Genomic DNA, 24,369 nt, shown 5'->3' on the forward strand with positions numbered 1-24,369 from the left:
GCCTTCAAAACCTCTCATGTAAAATCACTTCTCAAAAAGCCTAACCTCTCAACCCTTGCTTTCCAGCTAACTAACAATCTCCAACACCAGCTTCATTGCCAAACTAATTGACCGCGCGGCATATGAGTAATTGGCCTCTACACTGAAGCCAATAACCTCCTCAACCCTGCCGAAACAGGGTTATGACTCCTCTGTGGAACAGAACTTTCTCTGGTCTCTCGATCTGGGATGGGAAAAAGAACCACCAACTAAGAGTGTGCTGCACTCATCCTCTTGGATCTGTCCGAGGCCTTCGATACAGTCGACACACAATGCTGAGTTACCGGCTCCTCAACCTAGGCATCAAAGAGACTTCCCTCAATTGTATCTCTGCGTTCATCTCCAACTGCTCACAAATCGGTCCTCTTCCCCAGTTGTCCCCCGCCAAGTCACAAAAGGAGTGCCACAAGGAGCCTCCCCCACCCATTCCTTTTCAATCTCTACCTTAGCCAGCCCTCAGCTACTCACACAACCTTACCTGCTACAACTACGCAGACAATACCCAGATTTTCATAATTCACAAAAACCAAGCCTCGTCACATCCTGACGTTGCCTTCTGTCGTAGAGTTCGCCGATTGGATGACTAACAACCACCTAATCCTCAACCCGGGCAAATCAGAGATTCTAATATGTGGCAAAACCGCTCTAATCCTACAACCATTACTGTGGCGCCTGCCCTTGGAGCCCCACCTGCCAAATTTCTTGGATGCACCATGGAAACAGACTTATCTCTCTCAAAGCACATTCATTCTGTATCCAGAACCTGCCGCTTCCACCTACGCGTCCTAAAACAAATCTTTCGATACCTCACCCACAAAGAATTACTGCTATACTGGCCATTATCACCTAGCATCTGGACTAAGCCAACTCACTCTAACTGGGCATCCCAGCATGCCAGCTAAGGAACTTAAACGTATCCAAAACGTGGCAACCAGACTGCTCCTCACCCAGAGAATGCATCACCTCCGCACTGGCTCCCAGTTAGCCTGAGAGCAACCATCAAAGCCATGTGCGTCTCAAACTGAGCTCTCAATCTTTCGGGTTTAAAATCATCCACTTCCAGTCCCTAGAAACCTCTGATCAGGCTCAGCTCTTTTCCTAGCTACTCTACTGCACCACTCCACCAGAGTTGGCGCCTCAGCTTTCTCCATCCTTGTACCCGGCATCCTGCATCCATCTGGTGGAAAACTGTCGTCTATTCATGAGGCCAGTCCAGGAATTCCTCGCGGACCGATGGACGCAGGCTCAAGGATCGTGGTCAGACAAGATAACCATCGACGACGACAAGCTGCTTCGGACCCTTCAGTGGTGGCAGAGTTTCCACAATCTGAACAACGGCATACCCCGACAGGAGTTTCAGCGAACCATAGTCACGGATGCGTCCCTAACCGGATGGGGAGCTCACATGGGTGCTCTCCAAACGCAAGGTCGCTGGTCTCCAACGGAGTCACTCTTACACATAAACGTGTTAGAGCTCAGAGCAGTACCATGGGCCTTGAAGGCATTCCTACCACACATCAAGGGCTCGCGAGTACGAATACTGACCGACAATACAACGGCCATGTTTTATCTGAGGAAACAAGGAGGGACGCAATCAAGAACTCTTTCCATAGAAGCCCAGAAAACATGGCTTTGGGCATTAAAGCACGAAATTTCCATCGTGGCTCATCACCTTCCAGGAGTGAGGAACTCCCAAGCAGACTCCCTCAGCAGAAGCATGGCCCAGACACAGTTCACCTGATGAAAGTGTTCGAGAAATGGGGTCACCCCCCTCTAGACGCCTTCGCGACCAAAGACAACTAGAAATGCGAGCAATTCGCAAGCAGATGGCCTCAAGAGGGCTCCAGGGGGGAGGCATTCTCCTTCCCATGGACGGACATGTTCCTCTATGGTTTTCCCCCGTTCCCCCTCATACAGAGGACAATACAGTGGATACGCAGATACAATTGTCGGGTAATTCTAGTGACACCATAATGGCCAAGGAAACCGTGGTTCTCCGACCTGCTTCACCTGTCACTGGAACATCCCATAGGGTTTCCGAAAACCCTGAACCTACTATCCCGGGACAAAGGCACAGTGTGGCATCACGACCCGGACAGTCTCAACCTTACAGCCTGGCTCCTGACTTTTCGGAGTTCCGTGCTTTAGACATTTCGGAGGATTGTCAAAAAATTCTGCAGGCGGCTAGAGCCCCTTCTACAAACAAATCCTACTCCTATAAGTGGCGGAGGTTCTGTGAATGGTGTAGGGGACAACAGGGCCTACAACCGTTGTCGGTGACGCCGGAACAAGTTCTACCTTACCTGCTCCTCTTGGCGGAGAGGGGATTATTCTTCACATCGATAAAGGTGCACCTGGCGGCCATCTCGTGGTTCACAAGGAAAAGGCAGTCGTCTCCTCTATTTAGCGACAGACTTGTAAAACACTTCATGAGGGGTTTATTTCGAGCTTTTCCCCCGGAAAAACGTTTCCCCCCGACTTGGAGTCTCAATACAGTGTTGGCAGGCTTAATGAAACCGCCTTTTGAGCCTATGGCCACGTCCAACAAAAAATTCATTTCGTGGAAGTTGGCATTCTTGATTGCTATCACATCAGCTAGAAGAATCTCGGAAATGCAAGCACTGGTCGTAGACCCGCCATACCTAAGATTCTTTAAGGACAAAGTAGTCCTGGCAACTAATCCTATGTTCGTCCCAAAAGTTCCGACAGTGTATCACAAACACTCGTCCATTGTTCTCCCTACTTTCTTCGCCACACCATCATCGGCAGCAGAAAAAGCTCTTCATACCCTGGACGTTAAGAGGGCTCTGAAATTTTACCTACATCGTACACAGGAACTCAGGTCTACTAGACAACTGTTCGTCGCATATGGTCCGTCGACGAGAGGAAAAGCAATCTCTAAACAAGGATTGGCTCGATGGGTCTCATCGACGATTGCGTTTTGTCACTCTAAGGCCGGAAGGCCACTGCAAGGACATCCTAGAGCCCATTCTACAAGATCAATGTCCTCCTCAACAGCTTTATGGGCAGGAATTCCGCTGACGGACATATGCCAAGCTGCGGCATGGTCAGTGCCCCACACGTTTACCCGCCACTACTGCCTTGCCAGGCAGCATGCCGACGAGGTGCAGATGGGAAGAGCTGTCCTGCGCCATCTGTTTCAGTAAGATAAGCTCCACGCTGTGGAGAATCTGTTGTCTACCTTTTTAATGACAGTTTATTTTATGTGGGTAAGGTTATATGAGGTAACTTATTCCTACTGTACATATGCATTGTGTAGTATGTTGAGGGTATATTACATTACATTCTCACCACCGTCTCAAGTGTTACTGCTATACAATCTATTCTAAGCATGGGAATCCATGAAAGATCCAATGCTGGAGAAGGGAATAGTTTCTTACCTGTAACTCCATTTCTCCAGCATTGGTATCTTTCATGGATTCACATGCACCCGCCAACCTCCCCGGAATGTAATTTATTTGATTGATAAATTTAACCCTTCCTACTTTGGAGGGGCCGAAATCTGAAGGGGAACCGCGGGGGCGGGCCTCTTATACGGGGACGTCTTACGGAGCATGCGTAGGAGGGTCCTAAAAGGACGTAGATAGGACACAAAAGTGTCGGAAGTTTTCCTATTGGAAAAGGCTATATATGTGTACCGAGGGGTCCCAGTCTGACGACGGGGAATATTCTAAGCATGTGAATCCATGAAAGATACCAATGCTGGAGAAATGGAGTTACAGGTAAGAAACTATTCCCTTCTCCAGCATGGGTCTGGCATGGATTCACATGCGAACCCTCCCGCCTACCCCTCTGCGGCTCTTCACTTGGTCATACTGCCTCTTCACGTGCTAACAAATCTGAAGATGGCTGCCAGAGGCGGGGCTTAGGGAGATGGCAGTCATTGGCTGTGGTCAGTATGACGCATAGATCAGTTATTGGTTACTACTACGAAAGACAGATCAGAAACGAAACTGATACTGATTTTTCTTTACCGAGAATTCCCAGCCTGACGACGGGGAATATTCATGAGCATGTGAATCCATGCCAGACCCATGCTGGAGAACAGTTACAGGTAAGTAACGTGTTCCTTCTGTTGACTCTGGAGTCTGACAGTCCAAATCACAGAAAAACACGAGACCGTGGGAAAAAGGTCTCTCTCTCCAGGTTAGTAATTACAAGTCAAGAAAAAGAGCTGGGGGCATCTAAGGTATAAGGGAATATGCACATTTCTGAGAATTTTCCCCAACATCGCCCTAGCGTGGCCGAGGCAGATTTCGTACACAGATCTTCTCAGCCTGTCCGTGTCGCCCCCGGTCAAGATGCCGGTGGTCGTGGATCTGCTCGCCGGAGAAGGAGGCACAATCCTGCATCATGGCCCAGGATCGCTGACCCTGAAGGCTTGGCTCCTGCAGCCTTAGAGTTCAGAGGGTACGAGTTGTCGGCAGACTGCAGGAAGGTCTCTGCCAGGGCCAGAGCGTCGCCGACGCTACACTTCTATGGGCACTAGTGGAAACGTTTCACAATGTGGTGCCGGACGCAGAAGATCAACCCCCTGATTGTCTCAGCTCAGCAGATTCTTCCGTACTTTTCCTTGTTGGGGCTGGCGCACACCTCTGTCAAGGTGCGTCTGGCGGCTATCTCCCGTTACACCAGGTCTCCAGGACGGTGTTATCTTTGGACCACCGTCTCAAGGAGTTCCTCAAAGGACTGTTTCAATTGTTCACGCCAGTGTAGGCCCCGGCCCCAGCCTGGGAACTCAACATGGTGCTGACGAGGATTATGGGAGCCCCCTTCAAGCCTATGCATCAGGCCCCTCTCAAGTTCCTCTCGTGGAAAACGGCTCTCCTCGTGGCTATCACCTCTGCCAGGAGTGTTGGTGAGATCCAGGCCTCATCCTGCAAACAGCCTTATCTGGCTTTTCACAACACGAGGGTGGTGCTGCGGACGCACCCCTCATCCGTGCCAAAGTTTCTGTCGGAATTCCACCTCAACGAGCCCCTGGTGTTGCCAGTTTCCTTTCCGAAACCTTTGCCGCTGGCTGAAAGGACTTTGCTGTAGCTGGATGTGGCTCGTGCTCTGAAGTTCTATGTGGCACGCACGAAGAGTTTCCATAAGACGTCTCAACTGTTCTTGAACTTTGGTCCTGTGAACCATGCAAAGGCCTTGTCCAAGGCTTCCATCTCCAGATGGCTCTCCTACTGTATCACACACGGTCATCGGTTGTCAAACTGACCGTTGCCCAGCCGTCCGAGATCCCATTCCACCAGCGCAATTTCTGCGACTACTGCGTTTGTGTGGTGTGCCCCTGCTGGACATCTGCAGGGCTGCTACGTGGATTCCACGCACACCTCAGAGATTCTGCATGTTGCATCGACAGGGATTCCAGGGAGGAGTCCCGGGTCGGCCAGGCAGGGCTAAGCAACCTGTTCGTTTTGTAGGGGAGCCTGTTCCTGAGGTAAGAGTAATAGCTTCTGTTGAGCCTTGCCACCTCCCGTGGTTGTGTAATGTTGTACTGCTATGTATTCTTTACTCATGAGCATGTGAATCCATGCCCGACACCATGCTTGAGAAGGAAAGAGTTTAACTGTAACTATTGTTCAGTAGCATGGGTCTGGCATGGATTTACATGCAAACCCTTCCACCATCCTCTCTGCAGCTATTCTGCCACTTTACGTGCTTGCCAAATCTGAAAATGGCTGCCATAGTAGGGGCTTAGGGAGAGGGCGGTTATTGGCTGGGGGAATTATGACCCAGAGCTCAGTGATTGGTTTAAAGGAGTGTGTAATTGAAACTTTTTTCTTTTACCAAGGTTTCCCGGCCTGACGACTGTGCATATTCATGAGCATGCGTGACCGTGCATATTCATGAGCATGCGTGACCCATGCTGGAGAACAATAGTTACAGGTAAGTAACTTATTTTAAAACTGGATAATGCACCATATTCTTCCAATGTCTGCTGGAGGCGGGGGAACCAACATGTGTGGGTTTGTGATATAGAGCAAGGCGTCAGCGTAAAGGCTAATTTTGTAACGAGTCTTCCCAATCTGCACCCCTGTGATATTCTCATCCCCTTGTACCGCCAGCACCCATGGTTCCATCACCAGGTGTGACGGGGGCAAACCGGTCTAGTGCCCCTTTGTACCCCCAGGAACCGCTATATTCCCCTATTAAGCACTATAGCCTTTGGTGAGTATAGGGCCGCAATCCAGCCCAACCACATGGCTCCCATACCAATTTTCTCCAGGACCCCCGTCATAAAGGCCCAGCTGACCCAATTGAAGGCCTTCTCTGTGTCAAGTGCCAGAATTGGCGCCCCTTTTACATCTCACCTCAGGCGCATTCATGACGTGCTGAGTCTTTCGCGTGTTCTCCAATCCTTGCCTATTGCGCACAAATACCTTATTGTCCCGGTGGACCAGTTTGAGGAGGTAGACTTCCAGTCTGGATGCCAATATTCTCGCTAATATCTTTGCATCCGTGTTAAGTAGTGAGATGGGTATGTTTGTGGACCACTGCTTTCTGTCCTTTCCTGGTTTGGGGATGACCGCTATCGGTGCCTCCAGGAATTCCTGAAACTGTTCCTAAAAAGGTTTATAAAAATCTGAGGTGTACCCGTCCCCACCCGGGGCTTTACCTGACTTATTCTGAGCTATTTCCTGTCGCACCTCCTTCGCCGGGATATCGCCCTCCATCTTGTATGTTGTCCATTGTCATGTGCATCTGACTTCCCCGTCCCTGATCTTGTCGACCTTCCTCTCCACCCTTGCCTCACAGATCCTATTTGCCAGGTGTGTCCCCACTCGGCCCCCTTTCTCATAGTACCTATGCTTATCGTAACGCAGCTGCTTGACCACCTCGCCTATCGGGAGCAAATGTAACTCCTGCCTTTTGTCCCTCATGTCCCTCAGGAGTCCCTCCCTGTCAGTACCTGGTTTGTTAGCCGGGTCCGCATATTTTGTAGTTCTCCTCGTAGCAGCTGCTTTATCAAAGCCCTCTCCATCTTCTGTCGCGCCCCCTCTGCTATCAAGAAGCCCCTGAAAGTAGCCTTAGCCGCCTCCCACACATTTCAAATGGATTTCACCGTTGTTTGTGTTGAAAAAGCAGTGCATTTCTTCCCCATAAATTCCTTGAAGGTGGGTTCTCGCAGGAGACCGTTGTTGCAGCGGTACCTGGATTACCCCCTGTCCGTCCCAACACTCCATTCCGACCCTACCATCTCGTGGTCTGACCACATTACTGTTTCAACCCTGGGATAAGTGGTTGGGTCTCTGTTCATGTGATGTCAGCAAAACATCCTGTGATGTCAGCAAAATATCAATTTTAGTGTACGTTTGGTGTTATGTAACCTCCTTGCTGTGGGTGGTGCAATCTCCATACATCTGCCCAGAAGTAGTTTTTCAGCAGCTGTGTGAAATCCCTGTGGGTCCTATCTTTCGTTTTCCCCCTGTCCCCTTGAGCGGACCACCAATCCAGATTTTGATCTAGGATCATGTTAAAATCTCCACCGCACCATCGTAGTCCTTTCCCCCAGTACTCCAACACTGCACACACCTTTCTTGGGAGTGTCAATTGGTTGACATTTGGAGTGTAGACTGAGGCTAGAGTGACCATTTCCCCCTCCAATCTGCCCTTGACTGCAATAAATCTGGCTCCGAAGACGCTCTTAATTTGGTCCTCCTGTAGGTGCCTGGCCTTTGCTAGCACTATGCCTACTCCCTCCTTCTTTGAGGCTGCATGCAAGGCCCAATATATTTGTCCTAACCTTTATGGAATGTGTTGCCTGTGAGGGAAATCTTGTTTGGGGAATTTAGCCCCTTTACATTTAGTGTCGCTACTATAAATGTATCCGTAGCCTAGCCGGACGAATTCTGTATCTGTCGAGTCCCCTTCGAGTGAGCTTTGTTCTGACTCCATTGACAAGTGTTGGGTGTGTTCCCTTCCCTCATCCTACCCCCTTCCAACCTTCCCTTGATTTGAACTATCCCCGAAAGTGGCCTGTGAAGAACAAGCCTGGCTTTGGTCAACAACCCAGCCTCCCTGAGACACCTGGACATTTCCGGGCTACTAGGACAGTGTGGGATCCCCCACCCTGCCCAAACATGAACAAAACCACTAATCATAACGGTCTTCCACCCTCCTCCCCACCTTACAGGAATTCTCCAACTTCAGGGCGTAGCCCTACTTAATCTGTGCCCCTTGGGCTGCGAGGATTGAGGCTTCCTGGATTTCCTCGCACTGCTGTCTTTTTGCAGCCTTTTGGTTGGGCAAAGGCATTGTTAAAGCGTTTCCTTAGCTTATGTTGGCTCTCGTGGTCTTTCTGCTGCTCCCCTTTCTGAAACTTTTGTAACAGCGGACCTCCTTCCTCTGACTGTAACAATTTGTAATGTTCTCCTTCGTAGTCGAAGGACAGTGCAAAAGGGAATTGCCAACTGTATCCGAACTCCCCTCCGCCCCGGAAGCAATTGAATTAGGGGCCTGCATTCACTCTACTCTAGGGTGTAAGATCAGTCCCGAAAGATGGTCACAGAGGCCCCTTCCCACTCTATTTTGCCCATCTCCCGGGCTTTCCGAAGGATCTCCTCTTTGTCGCTGTAGTAGTGGCACTTTGCCACCACTGAGCTCGGTTCTCCCGCTGATCCGGTGCCTCTGTGGACGCTATCAAAACTGATCTCCCTGCCTCTCATCGCAGCAGTTGTCTCCCCAGATGTGTCAGCAATAATAGCTCCAGATCTCTTGGAGATTGTTTCCGTACTAGGAGTCCCCATATCCGCAGGTTGTTTTGGATCTCGTTTTCCACATCGCCCAGCTTGGCCCTTGCCTTTTTCTCTCTGCTTTCCAGCTCTTTGATGCTCATTTCCAGGGCCACGTCAGAATTGTCGGCTGATCTTTGGTTGTGCTCAAGGGTCTCCACCCGGTCCTCCACCTTTGAGACCCTATCTACAATGACCCCCAGGGATGTCTGCACCTTTGTCCTGAACGCTTTAAGTCCCAGAAGGATGGCCTGCATGTCTTGTTTCAGGGTCTCCATGCCTCCCGCTGCCATGGTCTGTCCTGTCTGTGTGTCTGTGGGTCTGCAGTTCTCGGTGCTTTATTCTCCTCCCCTGTGTGGCCGAGTGCACTTTTCGCAGGGTGCCACCCGTTGCTGCCACCCTCCTGTTATCTCTCTGGGGGGGCTCTTGCAGCTTTCACTCTACTTGTCGTTTCCTGTCACGCAATTCCAGGCTGCTGCGTGTGCCCTGATCTCTACGTTCGCAGTCTATGCCAGTGGCTCTCCTCAGGCCCCCAGTATGGTTCTATCCTCAGGGTTTTCACTCCGCTGTGTCACGGGATTGCTTCACCCTGGGCAAGACTTTCCTTTGCTCATATCCTTTTTACTCCCAGGCAGTCACTCCGAGTATATTTAAAACGTTGGCCTCCTACTTCCTCATCCCACCGTTGTGTGCCTGGGTGTTAAGAAGAATTCTCCTTTCTGTGCTAATTCTCTTTAACCTTAGAGACCCTCAGCTCTTTTGCTGGACTTTTAAATGTTTACCCTGGAATGGGTGAAACCTTTTGCTCACTCTCTCGTGTTTTGACCTGATTTGGATTATGTTTCCTTTGTTTTTGGAGTCTGACAAACTCCATAGGCATCTACTTTTTGTATGGTGATACACAGCACCTTCAAGCGCAGTGTCACAGAGAAATCCTTTAGATAACTCGTAAGGTTTACATACCTTTTCTTGGGTGAACTACTGTTCCCAAGAATAGTAAAGTGATATTGGCTTTACTTACCTTTTTCTCTTTGTAGGCCCAGCACACACCATTTTATGCGGAGTGCTGGGGGTGGTGTTACCTAAGTAGTTCCTTATCCTACCTACTCATGTAAAAACAATTTGTTACCCTCACTACTTTAAATAGCTGGCGGCAGTGGTTTAATTTTCCTACCATTGTGCTTTTCTACCGCAGGCTGAATCATCAGCTGCAGTATAGCACCTATGGGTGACCATTTTGTCAAAATGGCCCCGTCTTCTCTCTTTGCCATTTTCTATTTGTGAGGTCTTTCTTGGGTTTTACTCTGCGTGCCAAGCCAGTTTTGAGCCCTTCATTTGTTTTGCCTTTGGCAGGCTTCAGTCCTGAAACCCGCTTCTGGCTCCAGTGTGTCTGGAAGGGCTGGAAGTGAGGGAGGTTTCCGAAACTCCCCTCTCCTTTGTCTCTAGGAATGCCTGAATGCACCCCGTCCTGATTGGCTGGCTGGCTGGCTGGCTGGCTGGCTGGCTATGTTTCAGGACAGCCACCCTGCTGTTTGAGTGACCGCCTACGGTGTGCATGAATTGAAGCAACTTGCTTAAAAGGCGAGTGTTTTGAGACTAGGAGCAGTCGACCACTGGGAAGAACACCCGATGAAGAAACCGGGGACAAAGCTTGCTGCATCTTCCTGGACATTCGAATTGCCTGGTGAAGCCCTGCTGCTGTGCTGAAACTCCTTTTTCTGATCGACAAGAGAAGCTCCGGAAGCGACTTCTTCCCCCCACCCCCTCTTAGGGTTAGTGGGTCCAACTAACCCTGAGACGAACTCTTCTGCACCATCTTCAACGACTGGCTGTACTACTTTACTGCTTCAGAATCGAGTGCCAGGGTTTGAGAAATCCGTAGTCAAGTTCAATGTTGGCAATCTGGCCAGAAGCTCCAGTAGTCTCCCAGGACCCTCCAGAAGCAGGATCCCCAGAGCTAGAGTCCCCTCACCAAAGTGCAGGACTCGAGGAAGCCCAACCAGTATCCAAGTTCTGCGGTGGTGCTATTTACCGTGTGCTGAAACCGCAAAGTGCCGCTGATCCGAAAAGAGCCTGTAGCTGCTGCCGACCTCCAAATTGCTGTCGCAGGAGTGCTCCAGACGTTCTCCCTCTTGTCCCCACGACTGAGGCACAGGAACCCAGGACCTGCATCGCTGCAACAGGACAGAAGCCAGCTGGACCAATCTTCTTCCAACCAGAGGTACTGTTCAGACTTGGCGTACTTACCTAAGTGTCATTTGCTTTGCTCGTCTCAGTTGAGACTTGGAGTAGCTACTTTTTCCGTTCTCCCCTACACAAGTGTAACCGCTGGTGACCCTACAGTGATTTTCTACAAAAACTCTCTAACTTTGTGCAATACTTTTATTAACTATGAACTGCCTCAGCTCAATAGACTGTGCTCCCATTGACTTTGGCTGTGCTGGCTCCCTGCAGACTCTTCTAGCCCATTGACTTCGATATTTTCTGTCCCTCAGAGCTGATGACTTGATTTTAGACTATTATTGCCTGCAAAAGTTTTGTCTAGACTTCATTGAAATATTTAAGTATACTCGCATGTCCTGAGAACCTGTCTCCGTCTTTTAACCTATCCTTTCTGCAAACTCAATCTGCAAAGTGTACTAGTGATATATAAATGCCATTACTGTCCCTTTGAAAGAAGTCCCCTCCGGTGTAGGAAGGGTGTACAAAGCATCTCTAAAGAGTATCTACTAAACTTATGCTGATTTCTGAAAAAGTATTTTAAAGTATATTTGATTGTTACCTATATCGCCCTTTTTAAAGAATGCTTATTTAAAAACTGAAGTTAAATAAATAACTATTTATAACTAAACCCTTAAGTGTAACTTGGCTACTTGTATTTGTGAATTTCATTGCTACCGCTCACATTTACCGCTCTTGAGATAATCATGGCTGCTCAGTCACACTACCAACTTGTGCCTATACTAAAAGGTGGGTTACCGAATACCAAGATGACAAGTGTTGTGTAGTCTCGCAGTGTTAGTACATCAATTCTTGCCTAACACTGGGTGGTCCCTTTCTCCAGTGCACAGTGAGAGGAGGAGGAAGAGTGAGAAGAGGAAGAGGAAAACCTTGTAACTGTTGTTCATAGCTTTCTTGGGCTCCCTCTCATCTCTATGATGCCCAGTCTCCTCGCGTTCAGCCGCCCTCCACAAGGTGCTAGCTTCCTCTGCGGGGGCCCGTTGAGCCTCCTCGTGGTGTCCACGTGTTTCATCGGATCTCAACCGCTCTCCTCCATGTGCCTGCCCAGCCTTGCTGCTGCATTGGGGGGGTATCGGTCACTGGGTCCTTTCAATCCCCTGGTGGCTGCGACCTCCAACAGACTTCCTTCTGCTCCTTGGGGGCACGCTGCCGTGCTCATCTTTTCTCCTGCACCGCAGCTTGCCTGGCCTTGGTGTTTCTATCCCCTCCTGAAGAGCGTGGCTCCTCTCTTTGGACCTTCTCAGCCGCTCGCACCTTCCTTATTGTGGTGCTGCACCTCGCGGGTTCGTTTGCTGGGGTTTTAATGCTTTTATCAGTTGTCCATGCTCGACCGGGTGAATATCCCCCAGCTCATGCGTCCCTCTTGGTCCGTGCCCCCTAGCAGTCTCTCTCCCCTTTTTGTCTTTTGACATGTTATCTGTTTGGGTAACTTTTTCATATTGCAAAAAGCATCTTTCAATGCAATGGGGATACTTTTGTATCACCGTAGACTTATTCCAAAGGGATGTTTGGTTACTTTCAAATGTGCCTAAAGACAAGCTGGTGGCAGCAGTTATATTTTTATAATTCTTGCTATATTTTGAGGTGGTTCATTTGAGTTTACTGTGTTTTCTACTAACTGTGTCTCGTGTCCTAAGGTGGCCGTGCCATGAGATTTTTTTTGTTCTTTGGACATTTTGTTCTTTGTCCTACTTCCTTCAGGTCAGGAATGAACTTTTATAGTCATGCATTTTCCCAGGAAACCTGCTGTTCTTTGCAGGCTAGTGCATGGCATGTGTGCATGAGCTCAAGAAGGGTTCTCGGACTTTCTGGTCCCAATCCGCATACTGGTTTCAGTATGTCTAGCGTGCATGCGTGAGTCAGCCCCACACTAGTCCCTGATTGGACCACTTCCTATTGGTAGGTTGAGTTTGATCACCCACTGAATTTAGAATAATAGGAGTCCTGCAGCCATTCCAGCAGGTCACAGGAGGAGCCAAGTATCCTGTGTAGCTGCGCAGATGATCGAAGACCAGAGGATGAATCCTGAAGAGGCCTGGCGACCATTCCAGCTGCTGTAGCGATAAAACTCCTGCTGGACTACCGGTTCACTGAATACCCTTGCTGGTGCTTTGACCCTTTGGACTGGTGGGACCAACCGGTATTGACGCATTATAATGATCCTGAAGCCTGGAACCCTCAGAAGTGTCCCTGGACCACCTGTTGGACTGACCATTTCTGTTTTGGGGTAGCATGCCAAAAGCGTGCCCGTTCCATGTTTTGGCCGATCACTTCCGGGGTCACCAGCTAGTCCGTGCAAGTCGCCTATGTTCCAAGTATCAGAGTCCCAGCATTCACGGATCATGTTCTGGAAGGCTTCCTTCGTTTACAACTACTGAGACGCCTGCTGTCACCCATGCGTTGACTGTAGCTGGAACCTGTCATCCCTGTTCTACTTGTGTACTGAAGAATCCTGCTGTGACTGCTGCTTTTCTCCAATGCAATGGATTGCGTTCAGCTCCTGGACGCGACCAGAATTGTGCTTGCACCTGCCACTCCTGGGCAACGTCAGGAAAGCCCATCTCCAGCGACTCCCATTTGACATGCTAAGTCCTTTGGGGGAAAATCCGAGTAAGGGTGGTGAGCATTCTCAATACTTACCAGTGCCCCTATCACCTCTGTTATAAAGAACTTTGGTTTATATTACATTTCATTACTTTTAACAGGTTAGTTACAAACGCTGCTCTAGAGGATAGGAAACATTTACTTACCTGTAAATCTCTTTGAAAGACTTTTGGACCAATCTTCACACCCACAAAACACATTTTCAAACTTTTTGCCAACTTTTAAATGTACTTTGTGAACATTTGGGCACAACCTTTGCGCTTCTATTCCTGTGGACTGTTCATACAATTGCCTAACTACTTACCTTTCCTTTCAGGTACGTGGTGAACTGTATGCATTATATTAACCAACTGTGACTTCTGTATGTGTTTTATATTTAGAGTTGTGTGATAACATTACTTGCTTGATATATTTTAATGTTTTTTGGCCTACAATAAAAAAGTATTTTTGTACTTACCAAGTGTAATTGTTTAACACCTATGGGCTCATTGCGGTTCCCTGGCCCCACTCACTTCTCCTGAGACTTAACCCTTAACACTCCACGCTTACCTTGATTGGTTTGGCTAAACTCCCACTGTTCCCTCTGTTCACTATAACTAGTATGTCCCCCTAAACTCTGTCCACCATGCTAGAGTTTAGATATCCATTTTAACAGCAAGCATATGGAGGCTTTAACCTCTGATGCTCTTGTATTATTTTTTTTTACATTTTTTTTTTTTTAAACCTTACCAACCAAAACATCATACATTTAATACGTCACTCAGTTATCTGCCGTATGTGTCCCACCCTTCCTTCCCCCTCCCCACCCAAGACCACAGTCCGTCCTTCGAGTCTTATCGCTTAGAGTCTACCGCTACCAGGCTCCGCTAATGTTGCCTGCCTGCTTCATCCGTGGTAGCGTCTTCGTTTCTAGGGTTGAATAATGGTACCGTGAGCGCCACCCATTGCTGTAGGTCTTCACTATTGTCTAATTTCTGTTCCCGTAATGCCCCTGTTTCCACCGCCACTCATTTATGAAGGTCTCCGCACCACAGTCCGGCACTTGGGCTCCTGGTGTTTTTCCACACCATGGTGATGCGTCTTTTTGCTAATATGTACATTAGGTCTTTTAGTTTATTCAGCGGTTTGTTCTTACAGCTTTTCTTGTACATGCCCAAGATACATGCTCCTGGGGATTGTATGTCAAATTTGATGTCTGCTTCTGCCAGCTTTGTGGATATCTGTGACCAGAAGGATTGTAGTAATCTGCACACCCAAAATAAGTTAGTCATTCCTGCACTTGGTTCTTTGCATTTAGGGCATTCTTTAGTTTACGCTCCCTTAAATTTAGAAACCACCTCCGGTGTGAGATACCCTCTGTTGGTGATATAGAATTGTATTAGCTGAAGCCTAGCATTCCTGGAGACCTTTTTGTGGTAGTTCGTTATGTTTTCCCAAGACAAGTCCTCGAATTCCATGCCCAATTTGACTTCCCATTTTGCTTTGCATCTGAGCTGCGCGCTGTCTAATAATATTTCATACAGTCTCGCGATTTCATGGCCCCCTTCAGCGACATTTAGAATGGTTTCATGTTCTGTTTGTTGGTTCTTGATGTCAGGCCACCTTAGTATGAGTCTTGCTATGATTGCTCTGTGTAGCAGGAACTGTCCCGCAGGCAGTTCCGTAGTTTCTTGCAATTTGGCGAAGGTCAGGATCTCTTGGTTGCTCACCAAATCCCCAAATGTGGCTACACCACAGGGCTCCCATCCAGTTCTAATTTCCACTTGTCCCCAGGGTCTGCCCACCATGGTTGCTGCAATAGGGATCTGAGGGGAGATTGGGTCTGCTATCTTCATGGACTTGCAGACACGTTTCCAAATCTGAATCCCAAGGTTAGCTAGGTAGGGGTAGTTTTGCGATGTGCGTGCCGGGGCCCAGAGTAGGTCCCTGAATAGCATTTGTGGGATGGCAGATTGTTAAAGTCTAGTGTCCGTTGTGATCTCGTCCGGCATCCATTTCACCACGTGCCGCAGTTGCCCAGCCAGATAGTACAGTTCAAAGTTAGGAATTTTTAGGTCCCCTCTTTCGTAGGGTGTCTGTAATACCTGCAGTGCCACTCTGTGCTTTCCCCCTGCCAAAGAAATTGTCTGCAGAGCTTCTCTAATTCGCTAAAGAACCGTGGGGGAACATTAAATGGGTCATTAAAAAAGCGATGTAGTAATCGGGGCAGTGCCACCATTTTGAGGAGGCCGGCCCTTCCCACCACTGACGATGGCAATTTACTCCAGAAATCCATTGATTTTTCTAGGCCCTCTCTAGCTCTCACCGTGTTCAAGGTGTGTTCTGTTTTGGGATTACGGTGGATGGTAATTCCCAAGTATTTGAAGGAAGTAGTCTTGCACTGGAGGGACACGCTAGGGAGTTTCATGGTACTGTCCCCACTAAGGGCAGCCAGGGGGAAGAGGCATAATTTATCTTTGTTCATACCCTGTGTATCTAGAAATCCCATCTAGCATCTCTAGTATGTATGGTAGTATGTGTTTGGGGTTGTTCAGGAAAAGTAAAGTGTCGTCTGCGTACATCGACACCAAATGGGCAACAGCGTCTATAACAATACCCCCATCCCCATATTCCTGTCGAAGGTAGGCGGCCACCGGTTCAGTGGCAATGATGTAAATAGTGGGGGAAAGTGTGCATCCCTGTCGCGTGCCCCTGTGTAGCTGCCATTTATCAGTATGTTTTGCCCGTGCGCACTCTGGCCATAGGGCCAGTACATATGAGTTTGGTCCATTTTAGGAAAACTGGTCCAATCCCCATTTTCATCATAGTGGCATTAAGCCAGTTCCATCTGACTGAATCGAAAGCTTTGGTGCGTCCAATGACGCCACTGCGCACTTCTCAGGTCTGCGATTCGTGCAGTATATAACATGGTGTAGTCTACATAAGTTTTCTGTCATGGTTCGTCCTGGCACATACCCTGTCTGATCCTGATGGATTAATAGAGGGATCACCTTACGCAGTCTCCATGCTAGTAGTGCAGTCAAGATCTTGTGGTCTTGATTTAACATAGACAAGGGCCTATATTTGCCACACTCATCCCCATCCTTCCCAGGTTTAAGTAAGGGGATAATTACCGCCTCCCTCGTAGTCTGGGAGGGTGCCTTCCTCATATGCTGCATTGAAAACCTTGGCTAGGAGTGGCGCAAGGACCTCTTCGTAAGCCTTATAAAACTCTCCTGGGAGTCCGTCTGGTCCCAGGGGCTTTTCCGGATGGTATGGATCTAACGGTGACCAGGACCTCTTCAGGAGTAATAGGTTCGTACAGGGCCTCCGCCATTTGTGCATCTAGTTTGCGAAGTTTGATGTCTAGGACATCCTCTATGTCAGTGTCTGTAGCTGAAGGGGTGCAGGCATAGAGGTCCTTGTAGAACACAGAAAAGACAGTTAATTTCAGCTTGTGTGTGCACTAATCTACCCCCTGTGTCATGGATATGACATATAGGTGCTCTAGGGGCTTCGCGTTTGTATAACCAAGCTAAAAGTTTCCCTGGTTTGTCCTCCAGGGCATGGCTCCTTTCGATGTGTTAAGCATAGCTGAGTTTGCCCAATTTTTCCCAGTACGTCAAACAAGCCTGTCGGAGCTCTACCACATCAAGTGATCTGGGTTTTAGCTGGCCCTTGTTTCTAGCTCTTTCAGTTCCCTTTCAGCGTGAGCCAATGTGTTTTCAATAGATCTACGCACTCCCCCAGATGCAGCAATCATTTCTCTCGTTATGACGACCATATATGCTTCCCAGACTGTGGCCACGTGTTGTACACTGTTTTCATTGATCACCAACTATTCTAGCGTTCTCTCGCAAATTTGTTCGCGAAAGGCGGCATCTTGCAGGGCCTCACCATGGAGTCTCCACGCTGGTATGGGCGGTCTAGCCGCAAACACCGTCCAGGTGGCAAAGAGTGGGGCGTGATCTGATAGCACTCTGGCTGTATATTGTGCGTCTCCGAACATGTCCTATTGCTCCTCGCTTACAAATATGTAGTCTAGCCCAGTGTGGACGGCATGTGGGGGAGAGTAAAATGAATATTCTCGGTCGTCTGGGTGCTGCTTTCTCCACAGGTCCCTTAGCTTGAGGTGTTTTACTGGTGATGACATTAAAGGGGATGTTTGGGTCCACGCAGGTCAGGACCCCCCTAGCGTAGGTGGAATAGGTAGAGCCAATCAATGTACCTCTCTAGGACCTGGCTATAGCGGCTTGCTTACGTGTGCCTAGGTGGGTCTCTTGGAGCAGGGCAATTCCAATCTTCTTTCGCTTAATGTGTTTGTGGATTCGGCGTTGCTTGAAGTAACCGTTCATTCCACAAACGTTCCATGTCATAATTTTGATCTTGTCAGCCACAGTGTTTGGAAACCCAGTAGGCCGTGTGGGTGGCGTAGATGGTGGGTCTTTTCCAGATTTGTTGATCATCGACGTCCTGTGTGGTATTGTTTTCTTCCCCTTTGTTCCCCAAACCTTTTTCAACTCGTCTTTTCCCTCCCTCGACTGTGAACTTCCCAGTAACTGAACTTGTCCAACGGGGTTAACCCCGTTATGACTATCCCGTTTCCGCTCCATTTGACCCTATAGTAGTCTCCTGGTGCCCTACGGGTGGGTTAACTGTACCCGAGTAGTTTCTGGGGGCGGAAAAGGTCTGCTGTTGTCTGCTTTCACGCCAGGAGTTAACTATCTCTGACATGGCTCCTGTACAGGATCAAACTTGCTGCGCATATGATGACAATTCCGTCTGTTATTTGCGTGAATTAGGTCCACTTCATGCCGCGATCGGGCCAGTCTGGCCTGTGGTCCCCCTAGACGGCCATCAGTGTGGTCTGCGTGCTTTAGTTTCATTATCTTGAATCTGCTCGCTGTCCATCTGCTGAAGCCAGAGAATGGGAGTCTCGAACAACAGTGCCCGATTGTTGTGCAACACCTTTAGTCTTGCTGGGTAAAGGAGCATGTACCATAGTCCTGCTTTCTTCAATCTAGCTTTCGTGTAGATAAATTGTGCTCGCTTCATTTGGACTTGGAAGGTGTAGTCAGGATATATGGAAACCTTTGCGGCATCTCTGTGGATCTGACCTCCCGTTCTTGAAAATGCCAAAATCGTTTCTCTAACTTTGTAATTAAGCATTTTAGCTATCACTGCTCTGGGTGGGGCTCCAGGTGGTGGTCGCTTAGTGAGCGGTGGGCTCGTTCTATAATGAAGCCTTGTGAAAGTTTCTGTGCTCCGATCTCCTGGATTAATAGGTTCTCTATATAGTTAGTTGGGTCGGTTCCCTCAATTCCATCGGGCAGAAACCAGGATTCTGATATTTCGGTGTGCGCGCCCTTCGGATTCTTCGGCCCGGTCTTCTAGAAACTTCACTTTTTGTGATAATTCATCTACATCCTTCGTGAGCTATGTTTTGGCTTCAGTGTTTTCCCGCACCTCGGCTTCAAGGACATCTGTCCTTCCTGCGATCGTGCAGACATCTTGTCGCAGCAGTCCTAAGTCTATGGCCACTGCGTCAGTTTTGTTCTCCAGGGTTACCTGGAGCGTCTTGATGGCATCCAGGATCTGTGAGTTGCATGGTTCTTCCGTGGTTTCGGGAGACCCAGGCCGCCTGACCGCAGTGTTTTTAGTGCTGGTGTCGGGTCTAGTTGGGCCACTGGCTGCAAAGGTTTCAATGGTGGTCTTCTTTTGCTTAGGTTTTGCTCCTCTTGAGGACATTTCTCCAAGGACAAGGGGTCCTATGGGTGTCGAGGTGGGGCAAACCTCCAGCCGTGAGCGTCACACTGCTACCAGGCAGCTTTGTTCCCCTCCGCCCACTGTGGGTGCTGTTGCAGTGGAGACTGTCGGCGCTGCCCCAACAGTACCAGGGCGGTGGGCGTAGTCCCCTGCTCCTCCCCTTAATGAGCTATGCCTCCTCTGAGGGTGACTGATGCGTCTCCCGCTGCACCCTGTTGTGCTGGTGTGAATTCTGACTATCCGATGGGGGCACCCCGCTCCAGCGATGTGCGCTCCACCCAGCCTTCTTCAATGTATAGAGCCGTCCCGGGCTGGTGGGTCCTGTCGGTGAAGCAGTCAGCTGCGCTCAGGCTGTGCGGTGCACCGCCAGCAAGTTCATACAATCCAGCTCCCAAAACAAAGCAAGTGTATTAAGCAGTTCTTATTGTGCTTCCATAGTGATGTCTATGTGGGAGGGTGAACCTCCCACACTCGTGGGCACCCAGCCCAACAAAGGATGCCAGGCAAGCAGCCTGTTGCGGACAAGGCAGAGGTCTGTCATGACTCCCACTCTGCTCCCCAGGGGCGGATCGTGTCGGCAACGGATCGGGTTGCCTAGTGTTTTCACGCACTTTCCAGCCCAGAGCCTGCAACTTCACTCAGGCTGGGCTGCCCCATGCGCCTTTCTTCTTAGCCGCGGTGTGGCCTCCGCCGGTGATCTGTAGCACCTTACACGTGTGCCACAGGATTCGCTACTCCTGTGCTTCACCCGGCCCGGCAGGGGGGAAGCCTGCCGTGCTTCGGGGCCTCCCAACGTATCGTTAAAGCCGTGTCGCCCTTGCCCGCCAGCCCCCTCACCTTGCTCTCGCTGCTCAGCCTGATCTCTTCACTCTCGCCTGTGGCGGTGGCACGTCTCTTCCTTACTGGCCTGATGACTTTCTGTCCCCCGGGCTCCGGCGCAGCTGCAGTTCGTCTCCTCGACTTGGCTGCTGCTCTGTGATCTCTAAGTGCGACTGCCTCACAGCCCGCACGCTCCGCTGCCGGCCGCACCCGCTTCAGCAGGCCCTCTGTGCGTCTCTCTACGGTCCAGTCCTGGCTGGCCTCTCCAGTCGCGGTCCTCTACCTCCGGGGACACAGGCACTGGGCCGCTCACACAGGCTCCCCTGCCTGCAATCCTGTACTAAGGTGGCTTGTGCTCCACTCCCAACGGCTCGGGGACCGCAATCCACTTTCCTGCCCGCTCGGGCCAACTGGCGCTCCTCTCTGCAGACAGGGTAGGTCACAGCGGCTCGTCTCGTTTCTTCGCACCTCAGCCGCCATTTTGCCTCCTGAGTTTCGGCTCAGTGTTTCAAGGTGTTCCACACCGATGAGGGCTCTTCAAACTGGGACACTGCAGTCGTGTCCGCCTGAGACCCTTAGCAATGTTTTAGTGGTTCAGTGGACATTTCATTAATCTCTAAAGCATACTTTGGCAGCAAATCAAGGGCACATCAAGCGGAGCTCGCAGAGAGTGCGTCCTTCCTACATGGCGGTTAGCCACCCCCACCCTGCCCCCCACCTCCACCCCCCTCTGATGCTCTTGTTAATGAATTTGAAGCTGTGGGATTAGCAACACTGGGGGGGGAAAGGCACTAGGCTGAAAGACCGGCAGAGGTCCGCATTGGGAACACAACTTCGAGAATGTCAGAGATGGACAGGGACCAGAAGGCATTAAAGACAAATGCTTGTACAAGTGTCCTCGCTAAGTGTTTGGTGTTTTGAAGGCTCTTTGACGGTGTGGATTGTATTCCTCGCTTTTTCAGACCAAACAGATGGAAATTGACACAATTACTACATTGCGGGCAACGCGAAAGGAAACTGGTGTTAAGGACCCTTTAATTTTCGCGAGGAGGTGAGTAGGCGGTGCCTTATAAACTCTTTGGGCACGAGAAGCATCCTCGCTAAGTGTTTCGTGTTCGGTGGGAGAGTGGAAACGTGGCTGTGGCGACACCTTTCCTTGCATCTATTGGTTTGCCTGGTAAGACTTTTCTCACTTGGAACCTGTCAACTAAGTGAATGTCTCTGATGTCATGGACCTGCCGCATGTCTGTTATTACATGCTGACTGTACTCTCACGCCTCGTGAGATTCTGAACTGCACTTCATCCGGATAGCGCGGTGACGAAACTGTGGCTCTGTGATTCCTGTGTGTGGTGCCGCATCACAGGGTGTGCTTATCTTTGGATTTTTTGTTGTCTTTCACGGGCACAGTCTATGCGCTCCAACCTGTATTATCAAGCTGACTCTGGTTGTGCCTGTGACCAGAGCTACGCTACTCATAAAGTCTGTCACGTTAGTTTTAGCTCTGATCTGTGACTCCCTACCGTGTGCTAATGCGGTGCATCTGTAACCTTCTCAATAAGCTTTTGTAAAGCCATGACCTTACGGGGTGACTGTGGGCCTTGGAGGCTTTGAGCCCCAGACGGTTGAGAGACAGAAGTTGGGTCCCTGCTAAATTGGAAACTGTTGCCTCTTCTGGAGTGTCGGTGGGTTTGAGTCCTTATGATCCCAGATCTTGTTTACACTGTGCTCACAAAGCTTTACGCTGTGCTTGCACAGCTTTATTTGTATATGCTCTGGCAAGGATACCACGTTGGGGGGGTGACTGCGGGCCTTCGAACCTTTGAACCCCAGAAGGTTGTGATGCGGCATTTGGGTGTCTGCCAAATTGAAAGCAATTGCTGTCTTGGGAGTGCAGATGATTGTTGACCTGTGTATCTGTGAATTTGCAGTCAGTGATTTTTTCTTTTTAATTTTTTGTACACAATCCAGGATTCCTCCTTAGGGGTTGACTGCGGGCCTTAGACCCCCAGAAGGTTGTGAAGCAGAAGCTAGGTGATTGCTGAATTGAAAACTATTGCTCTCATCCGAGTCCCGGTGATTGTCGGTCTGAGCATCTCTGATTCCTGATCTTGGGCATATGTTGTGCATTTACAGCTCTATTTATATGTTTCTCTATGGATATTATCCTAGGGATGACTCCGGACCTTGGAGCCTTTGAACCCCAGAAGGTTGACACGTAGAAGTTGGGTGTCTGCCAAATTGAAAATTATTGCTGTCTTTGGAGTGAGGATGATTGTTGACCTGTGTATCTGTGAATCCGCAGACACAGTGACTACTGTATACATGTTCCGGGTCTCCGCCTTTCAGACAGAAGAAGGGAAGACTGTTACTTGTGCTTTTGACCCAGCATCTCTAGAGGTCCCTGCTTGACCGACTTGAGCCTTTGTCTCAGACGGTGCCTGCGGGCAGTGAAGCTCTCGAACCCTATTGGGATGATCTATATTGGCTAAGCCTACCCTTTAGGTATTGACTTTTTGGGCAATGGAGGGAAGATTGTGGGCATCTATGTTTTGAATGTTGAGCTGCAGCAGGCTCCTGTTTTTTTTCAATTTGTCCTATACCACAGAGGGTTTCTGCAGGCTTTGGAACCCTCAAATCTTATTGTCTAGCAAAAGGGTCCTGTGCGTCCAATGTGGGCAATCCTGGTTGTAGAGGGACTGTGCCTGAGCTTTGGGGGGAGGCAGGGGATTTTGCGACCAGTTATATATCCCATTCTGTATTGTTGCCATAAGATTTATATAACTCACTGTTGGGCAACATAGTTGCTAATTAGCCCTCACATTTTTGTTAGCTACATAGCGAGGTCCCTTGGCTCAAACTACACACTTACTGTATATAAACCCCCTACTGGCCCCACTAAAGGCAGGGTTAACAAACCAGCTAATGTCACACTCGCCTTGCTTCCTTCCAGCAAAAAGTCCCTTCTATCCATGTCAGCCCTTATCACTCCAGTGTCAAGTCTGCCAGCTACAGAGGGTGATTTGACTCTGCCTCCTGTTACTCTACCTGAACGTAGGGAAGGACTCTCACCCCTTAAAACAAATCTTGATCAGATTATGCCCTCGTTTTCTGTCAGAGGTGAATGATGATAAAAGAATCTCGATGAATGAAGCAAACCACAGGGCTGAGTCGAGTTGCTCACACAAAGATGCTCTCTTAAACTTACCAAGCAAGACACCATCGATCAACCAGGGGATGGTACAAAAACTACTTCATCTGAATGCTTGGGACAGCAATTCAGAGCTCATTGCGGGATACGCCACCTTCACAAATTAAGCCCATTGTAGACACGCGCAGAAACCGCGCAATCGTTATCTCCTGTGCTTTCCCGACTATAAAGCTCGGGCAACCTACATGAGATTTCGACTTGATCTAATTCATACAGGCTTTCGAATTAGTAAATGGCATGGCTACGGTGCATGCAACCTTGGGCACTCATGCCACTTTTGTACAAACACAAATGAAACGGAAACCCTACAGCATCTATTCTTATACTGCCCCTTTTTTGAAAGCGATAGAAAGACATGTCTTTGCGCATATATAGGAAATGCTTCAAATCATGCATGCCATGCTGTCTGGTCACGCTGTATGTGGGGCAGCACCAACTCGATCATACTGGCCATGGTGTGACTTGTGGGTAAGATCGAAGCTGCTCTTAAAGAAAAACATAGGGTTAGCAGATGGTGCTAGTATGTGCAATATCTATTTATTACTGTCTGGGAAAGCCAACCTCCTGAGGGGAAAAGTCGTCACCATTTTAGATGCTCAATTTAAATATGGACCTTGGAACATGCCGTGAGATGTTGACTTGGGTAGCCTAACTCTCTACTACATTCCTCTCCACCTTATTGGTACAAAGACAGAATTAATGTATTTACTTTAGGATGTTGTATGATGGGCTTAAAGGGACTAATTAACTATTTGTTGCAGTAGACTCTCTGTGTTAGAACTTGGAATGTTTGTGACAGGTTTTAAGTATTACCATCTTTACATCTTCATTTTTTTGGCATACGGTCCGACTGACTGTATTGCTTTTGGGATGGTGTATGACGCGCCTAAGAGACTAAAGCATGAAACGTTTGAGGTAGTGGAATCTTTGTATTACAATTCGGAACATTCTAGACTGG

General features: G+C 49.1%; 1 protein-coding gene across 2 annotated transcripts in view; it reads left to right on the forward strand.

Annotated features, from left to right (window-relative positions):
* The window catches only part of THOC2 (THO complex subunit 2), a 2,257,836-nt gene that overhangs the window by 450,100 nt on the left and 1,783,367 nt on the right, over positions 1-24,369 (forward strand). The gene's annotated exons all lie outside the window — the stretch shown is intronic.

Source organism: Ambystoma mexicanum, chromosome 5p (genome assembly GCF_040938575.1).
Source record: "Ambystoma mexicanum isolate Mex_15411 chromosome 5p, UKY_AmexF1_1, whole genome shotgun sequence".
NCBI lineage: Eukaryota > Metazoa > Chordata > Amphibia > Caudata > Ambystomatidae > Ambystoma > Ambystoma mexicanum.